Consider the following 18,272-nt stretch of genomic DNA (forward strand, 5'->3'; position numbering starts at 1 on the left):
CAGTAGGGTAGCTTGTAAAAAAATAAAATATCTGTTTTGCGACTTTTTGCCCCAGTCTCCCCTATACAATTTCAAATAATTGCATTTATTACTCGAAGTTTGACAGTAACTCGTATAGTGAAGTTTCTCAAATATGAACATTTGGGGGGCACAGACGACATTTCTCACTCCTCAAATATCACCAATATTTTCAAAAATGCAACGAAATTATAATTTTGTAATTGTAATAAGGAAGCTCCGGAGGAAAATAATTATAAGTCAGACTTCACGGAAACAATTTCTTCAAATAACCTCAAATTTAACATTTTTAGTCCAACTGTGCCGTCGTTCATATTTGAGAAACTTAAATGTATATCTAAAATGCACAGTAAAGGAGAAGAATCAGACTATAACCAAATTAATAAGTTGACAAAAACCTTTGGAAATATTTAGTAAACTTATAAAGTATTTTTATAAGTCAAATTCTTCGAAAAACGGTTGAATTTAAAACGTCAAATGCAAGGTTATGTTATAAAATTCATATTTTGGACGATTGAGAACTATATTTCTCTACTAAATCCCTAATAATTACAGACATTATAATTGTATAAAATAAAAAAAATACATCAGCGCGACGATATGTGAGATAGTTCAGGCATAATGATTTAAAGTGTAATTTAACCTCACATAAAAATCGTTATTGTTGAAAATATTATTCCGATTTCTCAGGTGCTAAATGTCATTAAAACTCCCAAAGCGTTCGAACTTGGAAGACTCTACTGTAACTAATGGCCTCTACACATTGGGAGCAATTTTTGTCAAAAATTGCTTTTTGAAGGAAATTCCCTGCAGCGTTGTAGGGGGAAACGTCAAATTTCTGTCAAAAACGCAATTTTTGACGAAAATTGCTCCCAATGTGTAGACACCTTAAGTTTGGAAGACTCTACTCTTTGACAAAAATAACAGATATGACATTTGAATACTCGAAAAAATGAAATGTCAAAGAGTTTGACAGCTGTTAAGGGTTTTTTTTAACAATCATTATGCTGAATTACTTAAATCTTCCTTATAATGTCGATGAAGTTCATAAGTACATACATTAAAGATTTGGTTTGTTATGTGGCAGTTACAATGTTACACCTGTAAATTTTTTCAGATATCATGACAACTGTCATTTAACTTGTACTGTGGACTTGAATAAAATTTTGACTCTTCAGGAATTAATCATTTTCTCATGCAGTCATGAAGTAAATATTTAAACTAAGGAAATGTCAATGCTTTTGGCAACACATCCTTGACAGATGTCAATGAAATTAAAATCTGTCAATCTGTGGTTGAAATTACTATGAAATTCGCCATAATTTTCTTAAATATTAAGATCAACTGAATTTAAAAAAATATCTTTATCAGTTATACTTTGACAGTTCTAATGTTTTCTATTTATTTTGTTTTACTTTGTGAGTATAGTAAAGTATCCATTACAGTAGACTCTCGCTAATTCGGCTCTTTTAAGTTCGGGCTACTTTTTAATTCGGGCAGCAGTTAAATTTAAAAAAAAAGTTTGTTGACATTTTCTGGGTTTGATTTTGATTATCGAATAAAGCAAATATGCTTAAATTTGCCACGATTTGTCTTAGTTGTGATATAATTTTGCATTATTAACAGCTTTTCATGAAATTTATAATAAATATGAGTACGTAAACTTAATGTGATTACGCAAATGAACAAAAAATCGTTGCATTTCAAATAGTTTAAGGCCCGAATTTCTTTCTAATTCGGGTGAAATTTTGGTTCCAAATGCCAGAATTTGAGGGAGTCTACTGTATATATTCAATAAAGATATAAAATAGTTAACAATATAAAAATGTAAATTCGGCAGCAGATAATACAGTTTGGATGTAGAACAAGTTTAATGCAATTCAAAAAGACAATTTGTACCTAATAATATAAGAATCTAATATATTTGTTCTAATTTTAGTAAAATAAAAGAAAAAAAAATTAAATTATAATTTCGTTTTATAAATACTGATTGGAAACAGTACAAATTTATTAAAAGATTGTACTGCATTTTATGAAGATTGATGTAACCAATGAATCGATTATTAAATAATGAATAAGACTGACAAATTGTATTTGACAGCTGTCAAAGATAGGTTATTAAAATGTCAGATTACACTTCGGAAACGAGGATAAGTTCTGTAAGCAAACTTTAAAGAAATCGAAAAATCTTGGAAATTTTTTAAGTTAGAACTGATTTACTTATATGCATTTGACTCGTCATTTTGACAGCTGCCAATGTCGTTTTTAAAATCACTTACTTATTCACTTATTATATTATAATTCAAGAGAAAAATATATAAAGAAGCTATGCAGTTTTTCTATTTGAATTTAACTCTTTCTTTGATTAACAAAATTTTTGACGAATGCTCTGTGAAAGCTGTCTTTGGTATATTTTATTAAAATGACAGATATCACATTAAAAGAAAAACCGCATTGACAAAAATTAATGCAAAAAAGCTACTTTAAGAAGTTTATAAATTTTTTGTTAAGTATTTGTATTGTTTAGTGTTGTAATACGATTAAACAGTAAATATTTTACATATGGTGTGTGACAGCTGTCAATGTTTTGTTCTCAAAATTACACCTGACTCTTCAAAATAATCATTAAACGCAATAAAAAGCTTAGTAAACAAGCATATAAAATTGAAAAAGCTTTGTATTCGTTTTGTCTTTGAATTGATCAAATTAAAGAATATATGATAGATGGGTTTTTACAGCTGTCAATGTTGTGTTCTCGAGATGGAAACTACATCTTCAAAGTAATCATTAAACGCAATAAAAGCTTAGTAGACGAGCTTGAAAAAATGAAAGAAGCTTTGTATTCGTTTTGTCTTACAATTGATCGAATAAAAAAATATATGTCAGATGGATTTTGACAGCTGTCAATGCTGTGTTTTTAAAATTACACTTAACTCTTCAAAGTAATCATTAAAAGTAACGAAAAGCTCAGTAAAAGATCTTTAAAAAATTGAAAAAGTTTTGTATTACTTTTGTCTTTAAATTGATCCAATTAAAGAATATATGACAGATGGGTTTTGACAGCTGTCAATCCTGTTTTCTTAAAATGACACTTCACTCTTCAAAGTAATCATTAAACGCAATGAAAAGCTTAGTAAACGAGCTTAAAAAATTTAAAAAAAAGCTTTGTGTGTTTTTGTATTCCTTTTGTCTTACAATTGATCAAATTAAAGAACATATGACAGATGGGCTTTGACAGATGTCATTGCTGTGTTCTCAAAATGACACATGACTCTTCAAAGTAATTCAAAGCAATGAAAAATACTTAGTAATAGAGCTTTATGAAATTGAGAAAGCTTTATTTTCGTTTAATCTTTCAAATGATTGAATTGAAATATTTCTGACAGATGAATTTTGACAGCTGTCAATGAAGTGTCTAGAACGATTCTTCAATAATATTTTGTAACTTATCTTGTACTTTTAGACTACTCGGACTACTCTTAATATTCACAATGTTTTCAAGTCAGTTGAAGCTTTTCCTTCAGAAATCTTTGGTATGATACTCATAAGTGTTACAAATACTCCAGTGGTCCTCAATTCGCGAAAGCAGCGTCATCCTAAGCAATTTAGAAGCATTCGACGAGGTGCTGTAAATCATTCGGGAAAAGCCCCATGACCCAAGGCAAGAGAAATGTGACAGTGGATTAAGAAGAGTGGATTAATATTCCAATGATCAATGTTAAAAACTCCAACCCACATTGTCACGAGTTTTAGTGCCAGAAATAAACGCATGTTGGAAAAATCTCTTCTACATTTGATATTCATAGGGGGAAAAAGGCGGTGTATAAAAAGCTCTTCAAATTTGGCGTCTATTTCCGTATGGGAGGCCAAATGGATATATATTTAGCTCATCCTAATCAACAACCAATTTGATACCGAAACAATGCAAATATTTCAATAAACAAGCATTCACTTGCTCGTCAAATACAACGCACATTTTCATTGAATATTCAGCTCAATTTTCATTTATGGTTTCAAATGTCTGGGGCCAGGATTTGTTGTTTGTTCTTGTCTATTGGTACTTTTTTGGTTGGTTTTTGGACATTCCCCAGGATTGGGAATTCCAGGTGGGATTGGTGATTCTGGAATAAGGGATAATACCTTGTAAATTTTAGTGGGAACTCCTATGAAGAAATTCTATTTTCTTGGGATTGTTGCTATTACATTTCGGATGGATATCCATGGAAATTCTACAAGTTCATTCACCATGAATAAACATATAATTTTTGGCACTTTTCTCTGCGCAACTCGGAAAATTTCATGTTGTGCGAGCGAGGTGTTAACTGATGTTTGTGTATTTTCTCTTTAGGAAAAAGGCATGAGAGAGAGAAGCAATTGAGAAAGAAAACAAGAAAAATGAAAACTCATATAAATTGCAAGCAAATAAATTTTCTTCTTCAATAAACTACAATTTTCTAAACTTCTTTTTCGTGTACTTGGACAAGTAAAAAGCTTCATGATATCCTTGATGACGTCTTGAGGTGCATTTTGTGCATTAACCGTCTCTTTCTAGTCCACGAGGGAAATCTCTGAGGTTTTTCCACAGAGAGAGAGCAAAGGACAGAGAGAGCGAGAGATGAAGGTGGAAAACCCAGAACTTTACAACAGCATGAAAAAAGAGAAAAATAATGCCTTTTCCAAACCCAACAAACCACCCAACCACCTCCCTCCGCTCGCTCAGAATGATGAGCCAGGAACAGGAAATTGAAATGTTTCCCGAATTGTCAAATATTCTGTCGCTGTTAAATTTTCCATGAATTTTTCCATCCACGTGAAAATCACCCACCAAGAATCCTCAATAAAAAAAAGAAGAAACATCAGAATCTGTGTAGGAAGTCAAATTTTCATCAAGCACAAAAAAAATAAAGAAAAACTTGCAGATTCGATGAAATGATTGATATATGAGGTGTTTGTCTAAAAAGAATCACTCAAGAAGTATCTTTTGGCGTTTCACATCTCAAAGGCGAAGAAAAGCAACAACAACAGCAAAAATTTAGTCAGAAAACCAATAAACACGCGATTTGTTTAGAGAACATCGCAAGAATTGTTTTATTTTGTTGAAAAGCAAAAGAGATTTTCCTCCTTGTTTTTTTTTTTTCATTCTACAAAAGGGGAAAGGAAAAATACGTTATTATTGTTGTTGCCTGTAGATCGATACACTTCTATTTGCTACACTTTGAGAGAATTAGCCCAGAGACTCCTCTATACTCAATCTCATGTAACCCCCTACTCCCCTTTGAAAGTTGGACTTTTGAAAAGTCTTGCAGGAAATGCCGGAAGAAACTTTCCACATTGATTTCACATTAATTCTTTCAAAATGCATTTATATGACTCACAAGTGAGAAAATTGTAGAGCAAAATAGAGAAAAGTTAGGAATAACATTATTTAGAAGACTATTTTGAATTCTGACAGTTATGAAAAAACCGTTGGATTTAAATTTGAATTTTCTAAGATCCGATTTTAGGATTTTCTTGTTAAAATGAACTTCAGATATGGACGGATTAGAAACTTCTTGATAAATATCTTTCAAATAAAACCAATAAAAATTCACAGATAGTAAGAATAATATTGCAAGACCATTTTGAAAGAGGAACTAGGTCTTTTCGAAATCGAAATTAAGAGACTTGCATGATTTGTTTTCTCATAAATTAATGAGAGTATCAGCCTTGAGAGACTGAGATTAATGAGATTCCCCATTGGAAGCCATTGTGAGGGGGCGTCGACCTGAAGGCAGACCTAGGATAAGGTGGCTTAACACTAAACCTACCGACCGTTTTTGGTCGGTTTTCGGTCAAATGACAAACCATGGTACGGTAGGATACTCAACAAATTTGTCTTGGATAAGAGCAAAAAATTAAAATCTAAACACTGAAAATTATACTACATATGTAGATATATATTTTAGGAAGTTCAAAAAGTTTGATAGTGACAACTTGCCGTTTAAATATCTGTTAATTTTAAATCGGTCAATTTGACCGGGTCTTGGTAGGTTTAGTCTTAATAAAATACAGAATCTTGCCTTGGAGCGCCTTGAGATCGAACCTGAACAACTTCCTGAATTGACGAAGGATCGACAAGGCTGCTAAATTGGATGTCATGGGCCCGCGACCCCAATAAGGATAAGGGGTTGAAAATGATGATGATCAGTCTTATGCTCTAACCACACTTATAACTTAAGCCTAGAGACGGATTAGTCAGAAACTAATATAATTTGTTTATAATTACGTTAAGCCGTCCTCGCCTTCAGTCGTAACGTCGTAAGTGTGCCTAGGGCATTACACCCTGTAATATTAAGTGAAAATAATTGACATTAATTGAATTCGAGCCCTGTTGTTTGGATTATAGATCAGAGACTTCATCCCTTAACCTTGTTAATTTAGTTGTATTTTTCGAATTGCGATGGAGTAGTTATTGAATTTCTTCTTTCGAATTAGGAATATCTGAATTTTCCACGACGCTTTCGAACCTGGGGAATTCTGTAACAGTATGACAATGTCATATAACAAATTTTAAAAATTTTGTGTGATAAATTCGGATAAATAAATTGAAAGTCAAGTTCATATCAGTTACGGAGAGCTTTACAATGGTCATTCGATGTTTAATGTCTTTGAACGTTATCCTGCTCCTGAATTTACTGCAAAAATTTGTCATATGACAATGTCATATCCTTATTGAATTTCCCTCTGGAATCAAGTTCATTGAAGGGCACAAGAAGGACCCTTACAAAGGATCAACAACTTTGACCATGAGCTACCACTGACGATCACTGCAAGTATTGATATTAAGCAAACAATTACGTTTAGTCAAAGACTAAACTAAAGCAGAGGTGTGCAAGAACCGTTGAAAACCGAATAAATGTCAAAATAAGTTTGTTCTGGTAGCATTTTGACCATTGACGTACATGTTTCATTTGACGTTTGTTCGGTTTCAACGGTTCTTGCACGCCTCTGAACTAAAGATTTTCAAAATCCAAATGCAAAAAAAAATCATAACGGTCTAGTCTAACTAAATGAATCATGAAAAGTTCACTGATGGATTTAAATATAATCCAGAATTGCCTTTTTAAAAAAAAATTGACGTTTCTGCCTACAAGGATAGGGAAAATTTTCTTTAAAAAGGCATTTTTTAAAGAAATTTCTCCTAGTATGTATAGGCCATTAAGCTGAGAGGCGGTTTAACGTAATTATAACCAAAATAATGATTTGAGTAAATTCCCATATAAGTTTTCCACTGACTAAGTTGTTTCTCGGCTTAAGCCGAAAGACGGCTTAATCAAAAACTGATGGAAATGTAATCTGGTCATTGTTTTGATTATAATTACATTAAACTGTCTATTGGATTAAGTCGTAAGTGTGTCTAGGGCTTAACGTAACAGTAATGCAGTCCAATTTAGCATTTTAATACCAAATTGAATTTTGCACCAATGTTTTTCTTAAGTTTTTCTCTAATTCTACTTATGGATGATCCTTAGAACATCCATAAGCGCCCTAATGACCTCTAAAATATCCTTAAATGCTAGAATGAAAGAAAAGCTTACTTTGTAATATTTAGGAGTACAATGTAAGAAAATTCTATATCAGAGTGGTTTAACTTTGCTTCATATGCCTTTTAGACCTGAAGAACAAATTAAATCCTCAAAATGTTTAAAGAATTGGAAAATATCGTTCATCAATGGTCTATGTTTTTCTTAATCGATTAAAGGTAGGAAAAATATGTTCCTAAATATTTTTATGTTTTATGGTTCTATAGCCAAATTATGCTAACAATATGTTTATGATTCACCTAAACAGTTTTACTAAATTAGAAATTAAACGTGTAAACGATGTCACGATATAAAACATAATAGAACACAGATATCAGTACAAAATTTAGTTTCAAATTTAGTATGTTTAACTTTGATATACTGGAAAATCAAAAATTTAATAATAAACCGGCAGTGGACGGAAAACCCCATGCCTTTCGTCTGTTGTTCTTTTATTCTTCTACAATGTTTCGAGGATTATTGTCTTTTTTCTCAGGTATCGAATTCGTAGGAAAAATCACGCACGGGTGGGAAATGTTTACACTGCACTTGGCTTGGATCATGAGTCAGAAACTTTGAGACTATCATTCAAAATTGCTGACCCGTGATCCAGTTCAAGTGCTGTGTAAATATTTCCCACTTGTATGTGATTTTTCCTACGAGGACAATAATCCTCAAAGCCTTGTACAGGAATAAAAGAGCAAAAATTAAGGAATGTCCAGGTTTTTCCGTCCACTGCAATACAAGTCCCACCCTGAAAGTCTTTAAAAAACATTTAATAAATAAAAATAAATATGAAAGAGTTTGACAGCTGCCAATGTTAAAAGACGTTTTTTTTTTAAAATCATTTTGCACAATGTAAAAATAAGGTTACCCTTATGAAAAATTCTATGAACTCAAGAAAAATAGGATTTAAGCATCTTGCTCGATAGAACTTATGGAGAAGAAAGTAAACTTAAATATATTTCCCTTATAAATAAAGGAGAAGGTTTAGTAGCTATTTATTGTTGCAACCAGTAAAAGTTGTTTTTTTTTTTTTCAAGTTACAGAGTGAATCTAAGTCATGACAATTCTGAGTAAGCTCAGCTGATCCAGTATCTCATTTTTCCTGAAAAACTTGGGAACCTAGCCCTTTTATTCTAGTGTATAAAAGCAAACATAAAAGATGAGCCTCAAATTAGAATTTTGATTTCACAGTTCAAGTGTCTTTTTGAGAAAAATAACTATTCCAAGTTATACAGTGTTTATCATAGTAAAAATATATCATGAAAATATTTTACTCGAACGGGGGTCGTTTTTGTGGGATGGAGGAACAATCATGAAGGTCCCCACCTTTACACCTCAGGAAAATTGAACTTTGCAGCTCTGCACAAACTTCCGTCGAAATTATTGACTAAAGACTGAGAATTTCTCATTATTTTGGGTCACACTATGCACCCTACTCTGGAATATTTGTCCAACAATCTAGAGATTTCATTGAATAAGTTCAGAAGGAAATTGGGATATTAAACAATTTTTACGGAAATCTCAAAAAAAAAACATGTACTTTCACATTAAAATAAGACTTTATCAGATGTTTTTGTTTTGCTTCAGTCAAATCAAACATTAAGCATAAATCTACTTAGTAGGTGTAATTCTTTCGTTACCCTTACGTGCATTTTGAGCATTTTTCATTCAATTTACCTCATTTTCAAGCGCAATTTTCCATATTTTACTTTAAATTAGTTAATGGTAATTTTAAAAATCTGTGATGTTTAAAACATGTTCTGTAATGATCTCTACACATTGAGCATAATTTTCGTGAAAAAAATGCATTTTTGAAGAAAATCGTCTGCTCTGCTGTAGGTGGAAACGTCAAAATTCTGTCAAAAATGCAATTTTTGCCGTAAACTGTTCCCAATGTGTAGAAAACTTAAGACAGATTGGGGGTTTTTGAGAAAATCTGAGGGTTAGAGTAGGTGTGATAATAAGAGAATCACACCTAATTTACTGTCACAATGCAGTGAAAAAATGGTTTTCCAAGTTTCCTAAAAACATGTGTTATACTTGCTTCAGACCTAAGGCTTAGCCAAATAGTTTATACGCTCTAATTTCTTATCAATCATGACTATTTGAGAAAATTTAACTTAGGATTGGATTATTAAAGAGAAATAACCTATAAAGCAATTAAATTGCACGCTATTTAGGATTTTGAGATCTACGGGAACTGGGCTAAACTTACAATCTGAAGACCGCTTTAGAAAAATAGTATTAAATTGACTTTAAAACGCATGATACCTCCTACAAATGGCGAGAGCAAGTAGTTGAAAGTTCCATATAAACACTTATGTGCAAATTTTTGTGTCCAGTGTATTGGTTATGGTAAAAATGAGGCGTACATAGGTGGCAACATTTTGTACGTAGCTGAACAAACTGGAGTAGCTTCGTAAAAATCTCCATTAAATTTTAATTTTCCTCTAGGGGAAAATTACGGGTTTCCAGGGATTTTCTGAAGTCGAATTATGAACCTAATAAGAGGCCTTTTTTTGACAAACTGGTATAATTGATTCTGTTTGTGTCACATTTAGTAAAAAAAATAAGTCTAGGACAGAATATGTGCACAGTAAAAAATCGTGAAAAAAAATAACGTGTAATTTCCAAATTACCACTAAAAAAATTGTTAATTTTAATTTATACCACTATTAAAATGGTAAATTTTGTGTAAAAATTAATTTGTGGAAAAATTTTTAGCGTGTAATTCAAATATGTAATTTTTATCGCTATTTAAGTGGAACAGTATCACTTAAAAAGGGGTAAATATTCTGCAGCGTGTAAAATTTGCTGTGTGTAATCAAAAACGTCTAAGATCACACGTCTTATAGTTTCACAGTTGTTAGAAGCATCCACCTCGGTGAGTATTTTCTTGAGTTTTTTGAGTTTTATAGCATCTAATTTTGAGAGAAAACATCAAATCGCGCAAGAAAAAAGTGAAATACTCCTGCTAGTGTGTACTCTCAAGGTTTTATACAGGGGCCAATCAAGCCTAATAAAAAGTGAAGCTACTTTTCACTTCTTTTATACGAGTTTTATACGAGTGATTGCGAAAAAAATCCAATTTAGAAATTTACGTGCGGTGTCACTTTGAGTTGCATTCTATCTGTGCATATTTTTTTCTCATCTTTACAGATCTGTCACCAAAATCACTTCTTTCAAAAAAGAAACTTTTTTCAAATAAACGAGGCAAGTTGATGCTGGACATGAAAGAATAAAAATAAAATTATAATTATAAACATGGAGGAAAAAAATAAATTAAGCGCTAGAAATTACACGTTTTTTAATTTTACACGCTCCTTTTTACACATATTTGAAAATTACACCCTGAAGATTACACGTTTTAAAAATTACACAATGCCCAAAATTACCACTACAATAGAGATGTCAAAAATTACCCACTATTATAGTGGTACTTATTTTTTACTCTGTGGAAACCGGAGTTCGTAAGAGGATTTGGAGTTACTCTAGGAAAATATCAACTCTTTTCAGAGTATTTGGCTCAGAGAGTTGATGTTTTCCTAAAGTAACTCTAAATCCCCAGACAAACTCCGGCTCCTACATATTCTATTTACCTACGCTGGTTTCCGTAATAAATCTATGACATGATTTTCGGTACGACGCTGTACAGGTTCCCCCTGCCTTTGAAATATGGCTTTTTGCCCTATTTTTAAATATAACTCATCCTTATTGTAAGGAAATAAAGCTTCACAATTGGTTCGTGGAACTAAATTATGTCACGGTAAAGTCCAGTTCCATTTGAGAATAGGAAAAAAAATATTTCAAAAGTGCCCTAATTCAAAGTATCCCCACTTCCCCGTATTCTGCTTTTTCATAGAGAAGTATTAAAATATAATATTCCGGTATAAAAAAGAGTGCCAATAGGTCATGACTTAAGTTCGTAATGTGCTAATAGATATTCTTTCGATCCTGTAGAGCAAAGTGGGGCACCTTTAAATATGAGGCACATTTGAACATGGGGCAGTTTTGAAATTGGGATTTTTCACCTATTTTAAATTTAAATTGAGCCTATCGTGATTTAATTTAGCTCCAAAAACAGATTGAAAAGCAAAATTATATTATTAACATGGCTCAATTCCATTTAAGCACAGGAAAAAGTCCCAATTTCAAAGCTGCCCCACGTTCAAAAGTGCCCCATTTCCCGTTGTTAATTTTTAAATCCACATTCAAAGGCTGATTTATATTGTCCGATAAGGGTTTTAAATTTTAAATTGCCATTTATCCTTAAGACTTTTAATTTAAGTTAATTTCATTGATAAGTAGATTGATGGTCCTACCTCCCTACCAAGTTTGACAGACTTTTTCGGGAAAGCTTGGTAAAAATTCCCAAAGCTCATTTCGCATCCTGCAACTCTTATTGCATAATCATCCAACAAAGAGTATCTCAAAATTCCTTTGTAATACTATTCCTCTCTTATTAATCAGATTCAATTAAGCTTTTAACTTGTCAAGTCAGTAGAAGGCGAGCTTTAAATTTTGCTCAATAAATTCGCGAAAATACTGCTGAGAACGCGTTCTTCCTCCTGCAATATTCGATTAATTTCCTCTGCAAAATTTTCCATCTCCCATCAATAACCATTCCCTCGAAGCACTCTCTCCTTGGAGTGCAGCTTTTTTATGCTCCAGCGAAAAAGCACTAAAGATGGGGAGGGAAGTTTTATGATTGTAAAGTACACTCAAAGGTGACATTAGGAGTTCACGGGTTTTTTTTTCGTGTTGGCCAATTTGTATTTTTTGGAGTGTTTTGCAATATTCGGTGAAAATACCAATTTATCCGCATTGGGAGAGACTTTTCTGACATTTTGGTGGCAGGGTATCAGAGACCTCGTGGGCTGCGTTGTGGGGAAAAAAAGGTGAGAAAAAAGCCTATAAATAGCTTTAAGAAAGAGCCAAACATAGCACTGTGAAAAAAAAATGTTTGTCAGTTGAGAATGAGTTGTTGGTTACAATAGAGGACGACCTTGGGTACTGGGGGTTAGGGTAAGAGTTACATAGTTTTCCTTAACAATGGGAGAAATGAGGAGAAGAGGTGTGTATGTAGCGTGAGCTTTTTGCAGCTTTTCCGTGAGATTTTTGCGACGAGTGGAAGAATATTTTGCCAGGGAGTGATTAACGGTGATGCGTAAGAAAATTGCATTTTCATGTTTTTCAGCTGTGTGAATTCTTTGGGATTTTCGTACATAGAATAATATATATGTTGAATGAACAATGTATATAGGCAACATGCGGGGAGCTTTCTCCAAGTCACGAAAAATTCAAATTGTTGTGACGTTTGCCCGCATTGCATGACCCATTTCAGAAGGCATGCGCCGAATTGAATCATTTTCTCTCTCTCCTAAAGCTCGATTTTGTTATTATTTTTCACTATTCCGGGTTTTTGGGGGTGGTGGGATGGGTGGGAAAAACTAGGAGAGAGGAAATGTCCCTTTTTCCCATGAAGAACATGCCTCAGTCCGTGTCAATTTTAATCCCCTGTCGAATTGACGCACATTTCACGGGGTATTTCCCATCGAATGACACAGGACGGTTTTTCAGGATACTCAACGAATCGTCATTTATGAATGTCTCCCTGGGGGATGGGTGGTATTTTCAGGGAATTTCAACTGAAGGGGCTTTCATTCATGGAATACCCAACACCCACCCGGCGTCTCCACTGCGCTCCCGTATAACAGAAATTCAAGCTCTTAGCCCAGACACAAAAACGGTCCAACTCTCTTAACATAAAAGCCCTCACAGAAATTCCTCTGAACATTTTCACAACTGCAACAGCAGAAAGCTTTTCAGGAAATCCCATTCATGATGAGAGAAAATTCCCCAGAATAAATTTATCTGCAAAGGTCCAAAGAACTTTTCCGACCACCCCCTCCCCTACAGTTGGCAATCTCATGAGATCTGTGTGGCTTTTCACTACAATTTCCCTAGAATTTTATTCAATATTTGCTACTTTTCCCTCCCAAACAAAATTCCTTTGAAAGTCTCATCTCTGTGTACTGCACAAGAACATTTTACAGGAACTTCAAGAAGCTTTTTATGCATGGTTTGATGTTGGAAATAAATATTTATCAGTTTCAGTTTCCTTTCAATCTCCTCCTGCTTTTTTTGTTGCCTCCTTTTCCATCAAGAATTGACTGAAGGATTGACTGAACAACTTTTTGTAATATTCAATGAGATGAAATTCTGTTTGAGATTGAAATGTCTTGGATGTGTCTTAATTATGCATAACAGTGAGGCCCTGTTCAATAATTTAAATAAATTTAATTTCCTGCCCTAATTCAGGGGGAAAAGAACCCTTTGCAGTACGAAGTGGAAATGGATTTGGTTTAGAAGAAAAGGTATGCCTCAATTCTCTCTTAAATTTAATTGGTTAGGTCCAAATTTATATACTAACTGTGTTATCACACTTTCACATTAAAATTTTAATATGATTCACATTAATTGTCGGTGGTAAGAGTCCAAATGTGTAATTTGTGTGTTTGAATCATTTTATATTCAAAATTTGATCTATTTGTTGATAAAAAGGTAGACTTGACCCACAAAATTTGATATAAATTGATTTATAGCATTAATGCGAAAAATTAATGCGATTTTCTCTTTAATTTTTTAATGTGAAAAATATTTATGCTTTAGGTAAATTTAAACTTATTTTTGCAGGCCAAGTCCACTTCTTTATTAATAAATAGAAAAACTCCAAATATTAAGTGACTCAAACACACATATACATATTTGGACGCTCACAAGCGACAATTAATGTGAATCACATTAAAATTTTAATGTGCAAGTGTGATAACGCCGTAAGGGCCCTAAGGGCAGTTTAAAAAATTCCAGAAAGATATTGTCAATGAAATTCTCATGAAAACAAATAATTTGTTAAGATTTTACGCAAAAAATGTGTTAGAAATTTTATTTTACCAAAAAGGCTTTCAGGCTTTGCACATACTGACTGTGTTATCACACTTGCACATTAAAATTTTAATATGATTCACATTAATTGTCGCTGGTGAGAGTCCAAATGTGTAATTTGTATGTTTGAATCATTTTATATTCAAAATTTGATCTATTTGTTGATAAAAAGGTAGACTTGGCCCGCAAAATTTGATATAAATTGATTTATAGCATTAATGCGAAAAATAAATGCGACTTTCTCTTTAATTTTTTAATGTGAAAAATATTTATGCTTTAGGTAAATTTAAACTTATTTTTGCAGGCCAAGTCCACTTCTTTATCAATAAATAGAAAAACCCCAAATATTAAGTGACTCAAAGACACAAATAACATATTTGGATGCTCACAAGCGACAATTAATGTGAATCACATTAAAATTTTAATGTGCAAGTGTGATAACGCCGTCAGAGTGTGTTCAAAGCTTGAAAATCTTCTCCTACATTTATAACTTTCTACGAAACAAAGAACAGTTTGCAAAAAAATAATACAGAAAATTCTGGAAACTATCTGAGTTGAATAAACCTGAAAGAATATTAAAATATTGTCGAAAAAATATTCAAATTAATTATTCAATAAACAAAATGGAGATAATATTAAAAAATTATTTTGGTTCTCGTATTATGGTGCAATTCTAATAAAAAATCAAAAAAAGAAAAACATTTCTTAATAGATGACTGTTCTCATGTGTTTCTGCATTATCGATTTTTCACTGTATTGGTTCCTGTCACGACTATTTGATGGATTAAGAATACGACAAGAACTAGCACAAACATTCGAGACAGAAACCTACACAAAAGAAAAATCGATAATGCAGAAGCACAAGAGAATAGTAAAGTGCTTTAGTGAAAGTCAGATTTTGGAATTTCGGTCTAAAAAGTTTCTTGTTCTTCTTTATGTTTTTATTGGCCGACGTTTCGATCCTTGGTTGGGACCTTCTTCAGGGCCTACATACAATTTTAAAACATCAATATGACAGTTCTTCAGAAGAAGAACAAGAAAGCTTTTAGACCGAAATTCCAAAATCTCACTCATATCATCCTAACGGTCGACTCTCAACATTAAATGTGCTATAGTAAAGCTATGTAACTCCGACGATTGTAAACTCGGATGTCGCGACCGATTTAACTCCGATAAATCCACTTAAAATATAATTTATATTCTTATTTCCACAATCAATCACTGCAGTAACATAATATAACTATTCTACTTTAAGAAAAACCAAAAATTATATTTTTATCAGTATAATAAGTGTGTGAAACAAAATAGTGTCAGCTGGGTTGTGTATTAAAAATTTCATTTCCGAGTAAATTTTGATTTTGACAGCTCGTCTAAAGTAGAAAGTCAATAGCACATGCATAGTTTATTGTTATTAAACAGTAAAAGTGCAAATTTTATTAATTTTATGCAAAAGTCTTTGTGCAAGGATGATGTTTTCCCCTCGTAATTGGTTTTACTTTTACAAAATAAGTGCCAAATCTGAATTATTAATTTCTTTCTTTTTTTAGAATAATTCAAATAATCTACAAACTTTTGTATTGAAAAGCAAAATCAGAGAGATCAAGGCTTATGCCCTAGACACACTTACGACTTAAGCCGAGAGTCGACTTAGTGGAAAATGATGAAAATGTAGTTCGACCATTATTTGTAATGTAATTACGCTAAGCTGTGTCTCGGCTAATCCTCAGGTCTGTCAAAGCCCTTATATTAACGAACACCTGAGGAACGACCCTCAGACACCACTACACTGCCTTAGCGCTCGTCATGTACTGAGTAACTAGCCGAGTAATGAGCGAATGTCTAGATGAATGTTAATAGAATTAGTGAGTTCTATTTCTTATATTTTTTTCTTTTAATAAATTAAAGTAATAAATAAAAAATTCTACTGCTTTTAAAATGTACTGTAGTATAAAGAATAATTTTTCAAATTCCCCGAGCGGAATTTGGTGAAATATTGCAAGATTTTAACACAATTTATCCTTGCTGCAATTTTATAATTTGCATTTATTAAAGTTGAATTCTTATTTATTTTTAAGGAATTTTTGTAAGGTAAGCGATGCATGTATCGGATATCAAAATTGGATCGTCATCCCAAAATATTCGTTTTTAATCACTAATCAATTTTAACGAGTTTTATTTTGCAATATGTGTTTCAATTGGTAAATAATGCTAGATATTTACTAAGAACATTTTGTAAAAAGCAACGAATAATTTTCAAAAAATCGTCTTATTTTATTTTAGAATGACGATTCAATCTTTATAGTCGATATATGCTTAGCTTACCGTAAGGGCCTTGACAGACCTTAGGATCAGCCGAGAGACGGCTTAGCATACTTATATTAGAAATATTGGTCAAACTACATTTCCGACATTTTCCACTAAGTCGTCTCTCGAATTAAGTCCTAAGTGTGTCTAGGGCATAAGTGCAGGTGATCTTATTCGTAAGATTTTCTTTTACTTTTAGGACTTAAAAATGATCTATACCGATCCGGTCTACCATGTCTAATCAGTGAAAACTTTTCTTAAACATTAGAATTAAAGAAAAGCCTACAAACAGGAGGGTATCAAAAATCAAAGTTACTCGCAGGGGATAAAGTCATCCGCACCTACGGTACCTTGTTAAAGTTTTCATTTTACAAACAATAATTTTGAAATCCAGAGAATTTTATATAGAATAATGCCCCCTTCTTTTAACTATTCTCCTCAGACAATTTCCTTTTTTTTTAATTTAAGCTGTTTAATTTAAGAAAAGTTATTTGCTTTAATAAAACAATTCTTTCACAATGCTTCGGTGCTTAGAAATTCAATGAACTGCTTAATATTCTTGAAAAATGCGCTTAAATCAAATAGACAGTCTTTTATTCTTCCAACTCAATTTCACATTGATTTAGTTCTAAATTTTATAATAAAATTTAAATAAAGAACACTTGACGACTATGCTATTGAGTAAATTTTCAAATCCTGAAATTTAGTTTTTAATTAAAGAAATATTGGTATTAATTATTTTTTACTTTAAATTTGTAGGAATTAATAGCATAATTTTCGAGATAAAGTGTGCATAGAAATAATTGCCTAAACTAATTTTCTGGAAAATTTTAATTAATAATAAACCTAAATTAGTTTTTTGCTAATAAAATTTATTTTGTTTTTAATAATTTTTTAAATGAGTAATATGGTAAGGCAATATGTAAATATAACACAATACCGTATTTTTTCAGTCCTATTGCATTCACTAATTGGCTAAAGCTTTTATTGAAAGCATTCAAAGCTTTGGCTAATCAATAAACGCAAAGCAATTGAAATATTCATTTGGTTTTAATGTTTATGGATAGGGGATAGTGAGGCCAGAAATGGTCCATCAAAAATTTCAAATTTTGATATATTTTAAGGATCTGAGTTGTGAGAAAATTTAATCAACATTAGGCATTTGACATAAAATTTTTTGACATGGCAATGTGTAGCGGGCTTAAAAGTGACCAATGATTTAACATTTTACCATGGATGGTTTTCATGAAATTCCTTGCACATCCAAAGTTTTATTCAATTCAGGCAAGGAATATGGAAAGTCAATGGTATTTAAACATAGACCATATTTCATATTATTTATTTATTTTTCATTTATTTAACCATGTCTTCCAAATTAATTGGGATCCGATGAACATGAGTCGGTTGTCTGGTGTATGATTCTTCAGAATAGAGCTT

The 18,272-nt window shown here is 32.2% G+C and overlaps 2 protein-coding genes across 14 annotated transcripts in view; one reads left to right on the top strand and one right to left on the bottom strand.

Moving 5' to 3' along the window:
- LOC129807789 (potassium voltage-gated channel protein Shaker) overlaps positions 1–18,272 on the bottom strand; it is a 345,833-nt gene that overhangs the window by 84,675 nt on the left and 242,886 nt on the right. The window lies entirely within an intron of this gene.
- LOC129807792 (uncharacterized) overlaps positions 1–18,272 on the top strand; it is an 802,905-nt gene that overhangs the window by 53,168 nt on the left and 731,465 nt on the right. The gene's annotated exons all lie outside the window — the stretch shown is intronic.

The sequence above is a fragment of the Phlebotomus papatasi genome, chromosome 3 (assembly GCF_024763615.1).
Source record: "Phlebotomus papatasi isolate M1 chromosome 3, Ppap_2.1, whole genome shotgun sequence".
NCBI classification, from domain to species: Eukaryota; Metazoa; Arthropoda; class Insecta; order Diptera; family Psychodidae; genus Phlebotomus; species Phlebotomus papatasi.